General features: G+C 37.8%; 1 pseudogene; it reads left to right on the forward strand.

The window, feature by feature from the left end:
- Positions 1-103: 103 nt before the first annotated feature.
- LOC102475831 (origin recognition complex subunit 6 pseudogene) lies at positions 104-622 on the forward strand (annotated as a pseudogene).
- The last annotated feature ends 10,746 nt before the right edge of the window (positions 623-11,368 follow it).

An 11,368-nucleotide genomic window follows, 5' to 3' on the forward strand; every position in this document is an offset into this window, starting at 1 on the left:
TATTCTCAGCTGGACTGGTCTGAGGAGTATTTCATGTTGGGTGAATTCTCTTTACAAGCCAAATGATATATAGTGAGTGAATGTTTAAAAAAATAAGAAGAAGATGTATCAGAGCTGTCTTAAATCATTTGAGAGCTTACTGGGCCTGAATTCAAGTATTGGAATAAGAGACCTAGCTGTACAGTTTAGCTGCACAGGGGCAGTGAACATGGCTTCAAAGATACTGCTAATCTATGAGTCCAGTCTTCCCCAAACAAGCAAGTAGATCTTGTTTATCCAGGCCACTCTTCACCAGTGCTGCACTACTTTCAGCATGCATGATTCTAAAGCTAAAGGTGGATAAAAACAAAATGGTAGCCAACAAAATGGTTAAAAAAAAGCTTATTTGATCGACTGTATAAATAAAGATTGGGCAGCAGATCTACAAAAACCTGGAGATTTACCTACTCTACCACAGAAGAAGATAAAAAGAGTGGTTGAACCCCCAGCAAAGGAAATAGAGAACATAGTAGAGATCCCAAGTAAACCACAGAAAGATGAAGATCTGACACAGGACTATGAAAAATGGAAAAGTAAAATTTTGGAAAATACTGCCAGTGCCCCCAAAATTACAGGAGAGTGATTTCAGCTTTCAGATTGGCATACTCCAAGAAGATTTGAGAGTTTGGGAATTTCATTTGAACTTTTATAAGTAGGATGCTAAGACAATTGTGTTAATAGCACAGAAGCCAGAAGTTCTGGGTATTGGGCTGGCCCCTGACCAGGGCAGATCAGCGACAGTGTCAGGCTGGCATAGCCTCAGCTCCTTGCCAGTCTGCATGCTCCCACAAAATGGGATTGAAGACATTTTGCTTTTTTATTTTGTTTAAAATTAAAAGTAGTCTTGTGTGCTGTCTAGGGTATAAAATTCAGAGTGAATGGAACTTACAAATTTTACTTAAAAATTTTAAGTGTTTGGTTTAAACAAATCAATATATTGTATGGCATAGGTTAATAATGTTATTTTTCTATACAAAAAAAAAGAATTGCAAGAGAATTGGAATTTTTGTTTTTCTAAAGTATACTGAATACCACATTCAGTAGAGCAAAGTGGGTAAGAACATGAGTTTCAGAATCAATCAGTACTAATGTATTTTTAGAGAGATTTTTGCTATAGGGCACATGTGCTCGCCGGAGACACAGAGAGAGATAGAGAATTAGTGAGAAATCACCTCCCAGGAGGGATGACCATGCCACAGTCTCTTCTTCTCTATTCTTCTCTCAGGATTATTGGCATGCACGCACATGCACCTGGTGTAAATTTCAAGCTGCTGGGTCTAGGACTTGAACCACAGTCTGCCTTTGTGGAGTGTAGCATCACAACCACTACACCATCTGCAGGTCTAAGCAGTACTAATTTAATTAGTTTGGGCCATGCAGTAACTTGGGCAAATTAGTTCTCTGCTCTAAGGCTCAATTTTCTTATCCCTAAAATGGGAATAACTGTCTTTTTTTCATAGACGTGGACTTCAGATTAAGTAAGAAAAAGTATATAAACCCAGTGCTTGGAATGTAGTTAAGTACTAAAAAATGGTGGTTGTAATGATAGTTATTATTATCACCCCATAGTGGCCGAGTGAGAAACAGAAGCATCAACATCTGAGAATTTTCTCATTTATTCCTCCGTGCTCTTTTATTTTAACAATACATTTATCAAGTCTTCGGTATTCTGCTGCCAAAACAATTTATAAGCCAATTAACCCTGGTAACCAGGCACCTCCAACAGCATAACATTGTCATATGTGTCACAGACAGTGCAGAAAAGGAAGAGTTCACTGCCTCCTGAGGCACATTATTTACCAGCTCCTCTGTCATAAAATGTTCTACGTCTGTGAAGCATCCCTTGGTTATATTTTTATTTTATAGCATCCTGCATTGACCATTTTGCAAAATAATGATGGTCCCCTTATCAGCTCATCGTCTGCCAGTCAGTAATTTATCTGAATGGCTTCTTTCAGCATCAATATGTGGTCCAGGTAGAGGTGAAGCATTGGGTATAATGACAGTGGGCACAGTGCAGCAGGCAGGATTTAAAGTACCTGTTGCTTACACTGGTGAAATAGATGCTAAGCGGAGTTTGCTGTTTTCTGGAAGGGAAAACATCTGGTACTCTATAAATTGTTCCCAGAAGGAAATGCACCTTTGAATTTGTGTTAAAATCTGAATGCTGGTATTCATTTGGAAGTCTGGCTAGTGTGCACATTTAAGCCTGTGCTGTTTCTGTCATAGAGATTTTACTTCCTGGAGAGGGATCCTGGTAGAACACAATTAGGTGTGCTTGGTAACTTAAGGCGGGGGTGGGATGGTGGTGGTAGTGGGGTAATTGAAGCACCCTAGACTAGGATTCTTTTCTACCTTCATCTCCCCTCACTCCCCACATACTGAGAGCAGTTATTACTATCAAGACTTCTTCAAGGGAAGGTCTCATTTTAATCCTACTTCCTGTTGCAATTTAAAATAATTTTGAGGTACTAAACCTTTAAAGATCACTCTTATGTTTATTGTCTAGAGTAAGGAAGTGCCAATTAAAGTATTTTTATTTTATTATTTTTAAGGCCTTTGCCATAGGACATGTGTGTTCACTTGGAGGGGGAGGGAGAGAAAGTAGAAGAGAGAGAGAGAGAGAGAGAGAGAGAGAGAGAGAAATCACCCCTTAGGGGATGACAACGCCACAATCCCTTCTCTTCCATTCTCCTCTGGGAATTTTGGACACACACACACACACACACATACACACACCCCTGAACTTGGTGTGATTTTTAAATCTACTGTTGGCCATGTGGGAGTCCAGTGCTTTAACCACCATGCCGTCTACTGGCCCCCCAGTGAAATATTTTAATAAACATAGTTTCCTTGTCCTTGGGGTAGAAAGGCAATTGATGTTGTAGGGAGAGAAGGAAAGCATGTTGTCTTTTAGGGTGAGGGAGGGGATTATTACTTCCTTAAATTCCTGCAGCTTTCTGGAGAGGAGGTTGAAGCCCTTTGTTGAGGATGGTGATGATGGATTGAAGTTTAGTTAGTTTTTCTGCACTTCTCACCTTTTGTGTCAGCTTACTTTTTAGCATGAAAAAAAAAAAAAAGGAATGAGATTTTCCCACCTAAGCTTAAGCTATTTGAACTGCCTGATGTTGGGGGCCAGGCTGGTCATTGTCACAGCCAATACAAGTCGTTTGTCTCCTGGGATCAGCAGATGGTGTAATGGTTATGTCACTGGTCTCCCATGTAGTTGACCGTGTTTTGAGTACCAGATCTGGTGGCTTAAAACTCATTCTGGGTGTGTGTGCATCCATGCCCAAGATAGAGGAGAATGGAGAAGGAATTGTGGTGTGGCCATCCTCCTAGAGACTCGCTTTCTGTCTCTCTGTCTCTGTCTCAGTGGTGAGCACATGAACTTTATAGCAAAAATCTCTAAAAAATGAAAAAAAAAAGTAATTTGTCTTCCAAATATTTCAATACTGGAACTTTTTAGTGCAGTTTGTCCTTAAACAAATCCCAATGATTAATTTTATCCTTGTAGTATTCTTAGTGCCCTTTCCCTTCTTCTTCCCTCTGCTCCTCTCCCTTCCCTTTCTTCCAGGTTTCCCAACACAATGCTCAGGAATAGTCAATCAAATATTTTACTTGGATCTTTGTTTTCCTTAAGGATCTGATCAGTTTTTCTTTCACTCCCTGTGGCTACCCTTTGCTCTTCTTTGGGTCTGTGGTCACATTTAATAGGGTAATAGAGTCATGAGTTGTGATTGTGACATTTAAAGAATAGTCTCTCACTGGAAAAGTATAGTGACTTAAAGCATTTGTCAGTGTTTGGTTATGAACCACACAATAACACGTGTGTGTTGAGAGGGCTTCAGTGCAACTCAATGAGTAATGAAGCTGGGCTTCCTGAGGGAAAAGGTATCATGTCTGTATTTACCAGCTGAACTGGTACAATTTCCAGCCCTCCAAGGAACATGTGATTTACTTCTGAAGACCTCTATGCATGATTCTCATGGTGGAAAGAAATTTCCCAGGAATGGGAGTCTAGGGAAATAATAATTATTTCTTTGAGCTGCAGAGACTTGAAGTGAATGTTCAGCGTCTTTGTTTAAATTCATAACTTGTGAGAAAAAGTTTAAGGACAGATTTTGTTCATTTGTGAATATAACTATGTGTTCAGCCAGGAATTGAGGTACAAACAATTCACTTTGAATCTTTTGTGATCAGTTGAGGCATAAATACTGAATCAAGGATTTCTATGAAATAGTTTCCATTGGATTTTATTCTTTCAATTATTTTTTCCTCTGATGCAATTAGACACTCCTAAATATACTCAAGCATACATGCACATGTAAACACAAATGCTTACATAGGTAGAAGTATCCTATGCTATGTCCAATCTCAGAAAAGGCTAAAAATTTAATGAACGGGGCTACCTTGTCATGAATTCTGTTTCCTGATGAGATAAACAATGACTCTTAATTAGCAGCTAAATTTTTTAATTAAGATGATTCTGCAGTAATTATCCCAGTTGTCTGCTTCACTGGATTTTAATGAAACAGATTGATTAGGTATAAAACTAGTAGCATAATTAAACATTCAGGGTTGCACTGGTCACTGAGGTGAAAGTAATGTGATTAAACCCTAAAGTATATTCCTTTGCAAAGTATTTCAGACAGTCAAATGAGTAAAGTGTCTGTGAGCTTCACTTTTATGAGTAGTTTCGACACCTTAAGGTAAAAACAGATTCAGCCACAACTAATTCACTCATGCAAAACATATTTATTAAGGTCGTACTATATGCCAAAGTGATGCAGTGGTATAAAGCATGCTCTTTGGGATTAGATGCACTTGTTCAAAGTCTTGGTTTTTTACTATGCAGACTTGGGCTATTTGGAAAGCCCCATAACTTTTTCTTGGTACCTTAGTTGACAAAAAAGATAGATAATACCCTATGTGGTTGTTTGTAAACGTCAGCACCTATTTTTACCATAGTGCTTGATATTGAGTAGATGCTCTATACAAGTAGGGACTATCATTACTATTGCTTTTATTTTATTTATTTATTTATTTATTTATTTATTTATTTATTTATATTGGTGAGGCTATAGTTTTTGATAGGTTACAGAAAAAGTAAAGAAAATGTATATCGTGTACAGATGATCCTCGATATTCTATTTATTTTCACCTTTTAAACTTTACTTATTTCATGAGCAAGAGAGACAGAGACAGAGAGGTAGATACCACAACAGAGTGTTCGCACTGTGTTACACCTCTGTCTCAGCTGATCTGGATCATGGATACATACATGCACACCTGGCATGCTCAGAGTGCCCAGGGGGTGAATCCTGGACCTTTCTTACGTGAGTCCAACTGTGTTACCATTGTATCTCTGCCTGATTCCCAGTATTCTCTCTCTCTTTTTTTCTTTGTTTACATTCAATCACTTTATATCACTACAGCATACCAAATGAATTTTCCCATCATGAATACACTGTACATTGGTTCAGTCAAAGATATTACCATATATATTATCAGCAACAGACAATTTTCCGTTTTTGTGTCCCTCAAATGATTTGTTTCTTTTTTCCCTTGATTTCCTCACTCTCACCCTCCCCAATTTGAAATGTTTCACAAGTTTCTTTGATTTAGTCAGTAAAAACTATAGACACCAATTTATAAAAGTTTAAGTAAATAGAAGAAAAATATGGGGCCAATAGGTGGTACTGGGGACTTAAAAGAACAATTATATGTTTATAATTTGCAACAGTTATCAACAGATGTTAGACAGTTCAACAAGTGAACATTTTCAAAATCTGGAGAAGATTTTCTCTTCTTTTTTGCCTTGTAAGTTATGTCCAGGAAATTGGCTTTTAGAATTGCTTCTTTTTCTTATTTGCTTTAGAAAGTATCATTCACTGAACAAATTTCAACATCTGCCAGGATCAGTTCATACTATCTTTTTTTTTTTGGAGAGGTTTTTGCTATAGGGCACAAATGCTCGCCAGAAAGACAGAGAGAGACAGAGAGACAGAAAGCAAGAAATCACCCCTCGGGGGGATGGTCATACTGCAATCCCTTCTGTTCCATTCTCCTCTCGGGATCTTGGGCACGCACGCACATGTGCCTGGTGTGAGTTTAAACCTCTGGGTCCGGGACTCAAACTATGGTCAACTACATGGGAGTCTAGCAATATAGCCATTACGCCAGCTGCTGGTCCTAATTCATACTATCTTAATAGTCTCCATTGGCCAAAGCTATTTTGTCAAGAAGTTGAAATGTGTGGAAAGTGTGTGTAATGTTGTATATACTAATTAAACCTAGTTTTGTAGATAGTACCTAACCTGATAATCCTCTTTCCTGGCCCTGTGTTATAGCCATGTGAGCTCACCAACCAAAGTCAGAATAAATGTAGTGTGATTAGGCAGAAGTTAAGAAGAAAATCAGAATAAGTCACATAGGTTGAGGTTAGTTACCAAGTACTTGACAGAGCACAGTGAGTTGATGTCAATTTGGACCATGAGGTAGTCAGATTTCAATACTGATGAAGTGGTAAGGCATCCTTGGATATTGAGATCATGAATTTAAAGCCCAATGGACTTGGATTTGAAACTCAGATGCTTGGTTTACTACTTATATAATCTTGTGTAAAATAGTTAACCTTTCTGAAACTTTATTCTTATCAAATTTAATAATGTAGAAATAAACCTGTAAAACATTATGTATTCATTTTTATATTTATTTGACAATTTACTAAACATTGATGATACCCAAGAACTGACAATGGAAATTCAAACATACATAAGACACACCCATGTGTTCAAGAAACTTTCAGTTAGGCAATTGCCTTGGTAGGGATGGAGAATAATCAGATTCTCTTGGAGCAGGGAAAGTGGGAGAAGATAAGACAAAAGTAGAATTGAGAGCACATGAACATTGGCTTAAATGCTTTATGTAGTAGAATTTCAACCAGGTGCTTGTTCAGATGAGATTTATATTCTAGGAAGGTTATTTTGGTCACACTGAGGAGGTTAGATTAGAGGGGAGACTGATAACAGGGAGAAAAGCTAAGTGATACACTTACTCAAATTTTTTCTCTCAGGTACCCAATATGTGCCAAACACTTTATTTTGTAAAAATTATGTAAGACATGATGTTCAAGAACCTTACAAATATTGTATAATAGATACACAGATCAAACATCATTCATAGGGCTGTGTGATATATGTGTGGGAAAGGCCCTTGTACCCACAGCAACGTGGTGAGAATTGAGAAGAGCTGAACTAAGGCTCTGGCAGTGAGACTGAGCAAATAGTGGTAGGGCTATCCTAACTTTTACAAGCAGGACAACTGCATGCCCCAGGCACATTGTATGTGCACACAAAAGAAGTCAAGTTATGACATATGGGATAGGAGATACATAAGGAGGTTTGATGTGATGGGGCAGGTCAGTAAAAGGTTTGATTGTGAGGGGAGGCACAGGTCAGTAGGAGGTTGGATTATGAGGAGGAAGTTAGGCAGGAGGTTGAATAGTAAAGGAGTATATCAGTGGGAGGTGTTGTGAACGGGGCAGGGCAGGTCAGGTCAGAAGGATGTGATTGGGAAGGGTCAGTTCAGAAGGAGGTGTTTGTGAGGGGCCAGGTCAGTAGGAAGTTTGATTGTGAGGTAGCAGATCAGTAGGAGGTGATTGTGAGGGGGCAGGTCAGTAGGAGGTGACTGTGAGGGGGCAGGTCAGTAGTTGGTGACTATGAGGGACCATGTCAGTAGGTGGGGATTGTGAAGGGGCTGGTGAGTAGAAGGAGACAGTGAGGGGCCAGGTCAGCAGGAGGTGATTGTGAGGGAACAGGTCAGTATGAGGTGACTGTGAGGGGACAAGTCAGTAGGTGGTTTGACTGTGAGGATGCAGGTTGGTTTTCATGAGCTCTGTTATCTGGAAAGCAGGGGAGCCATATTGTATTGAAACTCTGCTCAGACTTTCCCTTGCATGGCAGTAGTCACCTGGGCACAAAAAGATGCAGACTCTTCCATTCTGTCTTTAACTGGTATAGGCTTCTTTTGAAGGAAGACCATGACTCTGACTTATCTTTTACTCGTGAGGTTGTTAGCTAATGCTGTCAACAAACAGGACAGTGGTAATTAAAAAAATCTTTCATAAACTTTTTGGGAGTGGGTGGTGATTCATTATTTAAAATTTTAAAACATAATTTAGGAAACCTGCTTGAGATGGAAAAATACCAGTATACAATAGATTCAATAATCAGTCTTGTTAATAATTCAATCTGGGTCCAGCAGATGGCATAGTGGTTATTATGGATTGAGTCCTAGACCTGGTGCCTCAAAAAATCATGCCAGGTGCATGTACATGCATGCCCAAAATCCTAAAAGGAGAATGGTGCAGAAGGGGTTGTGGTGTGGCCATCCCCCTTAGGTGGGACACAGTGATTTCTCATTTTCACTCTATTTATTTCTGTCTGACGAGCACACATGCTCTATGACAAAAACCATGAAAAAATCTTTTGGAACTATTAATTTCTATGATAATATGGAAAAAAAGGGTGCTTTATTACCTGGACATGTCTTCTCATCAAAATATTTAGAAACATTTTATATCACTTAGTTTTCAAAATAGAATATTCAGTTTGTGGCACTCAGCAGTTAATTGTCCTCATCCTGTATGCATTAGCAAATGGGTGGCTGATGGGAAGTGAGTGGGTTTACATTAGTGCCTAATTACAATAGAGATTTCAATTTATTAATATAAAAAGATTACTTGTTTGTAATTATAAATTATAGAGCACATGAGTCTTTTATTAATGTGAAGAATTAAAGTTATTCATAACAATGTGTATACCCTAGATGCAACTATCATAATAATGTCATTGTGTTGCAACCAGTTAGAAAGGACTTGTCAGTTCTCTGAAGTAAAGACTGATGCCCTGGAGCCAGTAGGTGGCATGGTGCTTAAGGCACTAAACTCCCAAATGGCCAACTATGGTTCAAGTCCTGGACCTAGTGACTTGCTTTCTCAATTTCCCTCTCTGTCGAGTGCATGCTCCCTACAGCAAATAAAAGAATAATAATAAAAATTAAATAAATTTTTGAGAAAATTGAAAAAAGAATAGAATGATGTCTTTTTCACTATGTCTATGGTTGGGATTCACTAATTTGTGTATAAATGAATTTCTTGAAGTAATGGTGTGTTTATCATTATAGATTCACACTTAAGAGTCTAAGAATTGATACTGAAATTTTCTAGTTTGTAACAAATCTCTTGTGACCTGTGTGATTAGATATTAACATAAGAATTATATATGTATTTCATATCTGTTTCTCCCCTTTCTCTTTTCCTTGAATATATTAGTATTAAATATATTTTAATCAATAATATTATATAACTTAATATAGACTTTCTTTCTAGCAGTCTTCAGATCAAATTTATAACTTTTGGTAGTTCTTAATGTTTTATAATTCATGGTTGATTATTCCTTAGGTTGTTAGTGTGTGTATATATACGTGTGTGTGTGTTTATTTATATATATATGGATATGTTCTTGTGTATATGTGTATATATGTATATGTGTGTGTATGTGTGTATATATATATATATATACATATATATATATATGTTTTGTGAGAGTGTACAGGTGTTTCCCAGAGAGAGAGACAGAAAGAGAAAGTGAGAAAGCACTCACTTATGGGGCATAGTCATGCCATAATCCCTTCTCCATTTCTTCTTGTGGGATTTTGGTCATGTACACACACATACACACATACACACACACACACGCACACACACATGCACCTGGTGTATTTTTAAAGTCACTGGGTCTGGGACTTGAACCAGTTTGCTTTCTCTCTTTCTTTCTCTCTCATCAGATTAATAAAAAAGGGTGATAATAATGAATAAAATAAAATACAATAAATCTCTTTAAAAACAACCCCTGTATTTCACCACTGTATAAGTGGATGAGATGAATTTTTTTTCAGTTATATCTTAATGTCAGTAGGTCCTATGGATTATTAGTAGAATAGTGTTTCTGTCTATTTTAAAGGATTTAAAAAATTTTCAGTCATAACTGTTGTCTTCATTAAAGAACTATGTTTGATAACAATCAAGCTCTTAAAAATCGATCTTAGTATAACTATTAGGATAGAATTGCTAATAAACTTGACTGAAAATGAGCAAAACAAAACAACTTTCCCATTGGTGAAAAGTAAACATGCCTATGTTTGATTTGTTATGATAGTAATTATCTCAGGTCTTGAAAATAAAACAAGATATGTCTATAAAATTAGAATACTTTGTAAACATTAGAGACATCGTTCTTTATTTTACAACAATTTCGATATGATCTTCAGTAAACTAGAGGTACAATGAAAGGATGTGTTTCCCAGCAGCCACTTGTGGAGGTTTAGATTACAGGATAGTCAGGTAGTACCAACAGGAAGTGAGTATACTGAAGGCATTTCTATGTAGACAGCTCAGTGACTACTTGGGGAAAAGTTTAGGTTTTCTCTTCAGAAAGAAATGAAAAAGATCTTTGTGTAGAATGAAATTCTCATCTTTGAGTTTCAAAGGGACAGTGATATTAAATAGGCACTATTTAATCTACCATCATCCTAGTTATTATGTCAATGAGCGAAACTCAAGGTGTAAGATATCATTCTCTTCACCTTGTCTGGTTTCATAGCTGGTGGCCTAACAGATCCATTTGGTGTGAAAATAGTCTAAAGAAAAAAGTAGTGATTGCACTAGAAGTGCTTACTAAATGCTATTCAGAAGTAAGCGGGACCAGCAGATAGCGTAATGGCTATGTCGCTGGGCTCCCACGTAGTCGACTGCGGTTCAAATCCCGGACCTGGTGGCTTAAACTCATGCTGGGCACGTGTGCGTGTGTGCCCAAGATCCCAGGAGGAGAATGGAGGGGAAGGGATTGCGGCGTGCTCCCACCCCCACCCCGGGGAGTGATTTCTCCTTTTCTATCTCTCTGTTTCTCTCTGTCTTTCTGGCGAGCACATACGCCCTATAGCAAAAACCTCTCAAAAAAAAAAAAAAAAGAAAAGAAAAGAAAAGAAGCATCTGCCGTCTATTAAAATCATGACCTTTAGCACTCCAAAATTAACCACTTGGGTCCTGAGAAAATGGTACAGTGAAAATCAGCAGATGACTCAGTGATACAAACATTTATTTATTTATTCATGAACTATTTAGTTTTACTTTATTCCAGGCATTGCTCTTGGTGCTGGGCCATATATCAGTAACCCAGAAGGCTCAGGTCCAGGCCCACCTGGAGCTGGGGGAGAAATCAATAGTAACTAGCAATAATATTAATTATATTATAGTATTTTAAGG

This window comes from Tupaia chinensis, unplaced genomic scaffold (genome assembly GCF_000334495.1).
Source record: "Tupaia chinensis unplaced genomic scaffold, TupChi_1.0 Scaffold000022_1, whole genome shotgun sequence".
NCBI classification, from domain to species: domain Eukaryota; kingdom Metazoa; phylum Chordata; class Mammalia; order Scandentia; family Tupaiidae; genus Tupaia; species Tupaia belangeri.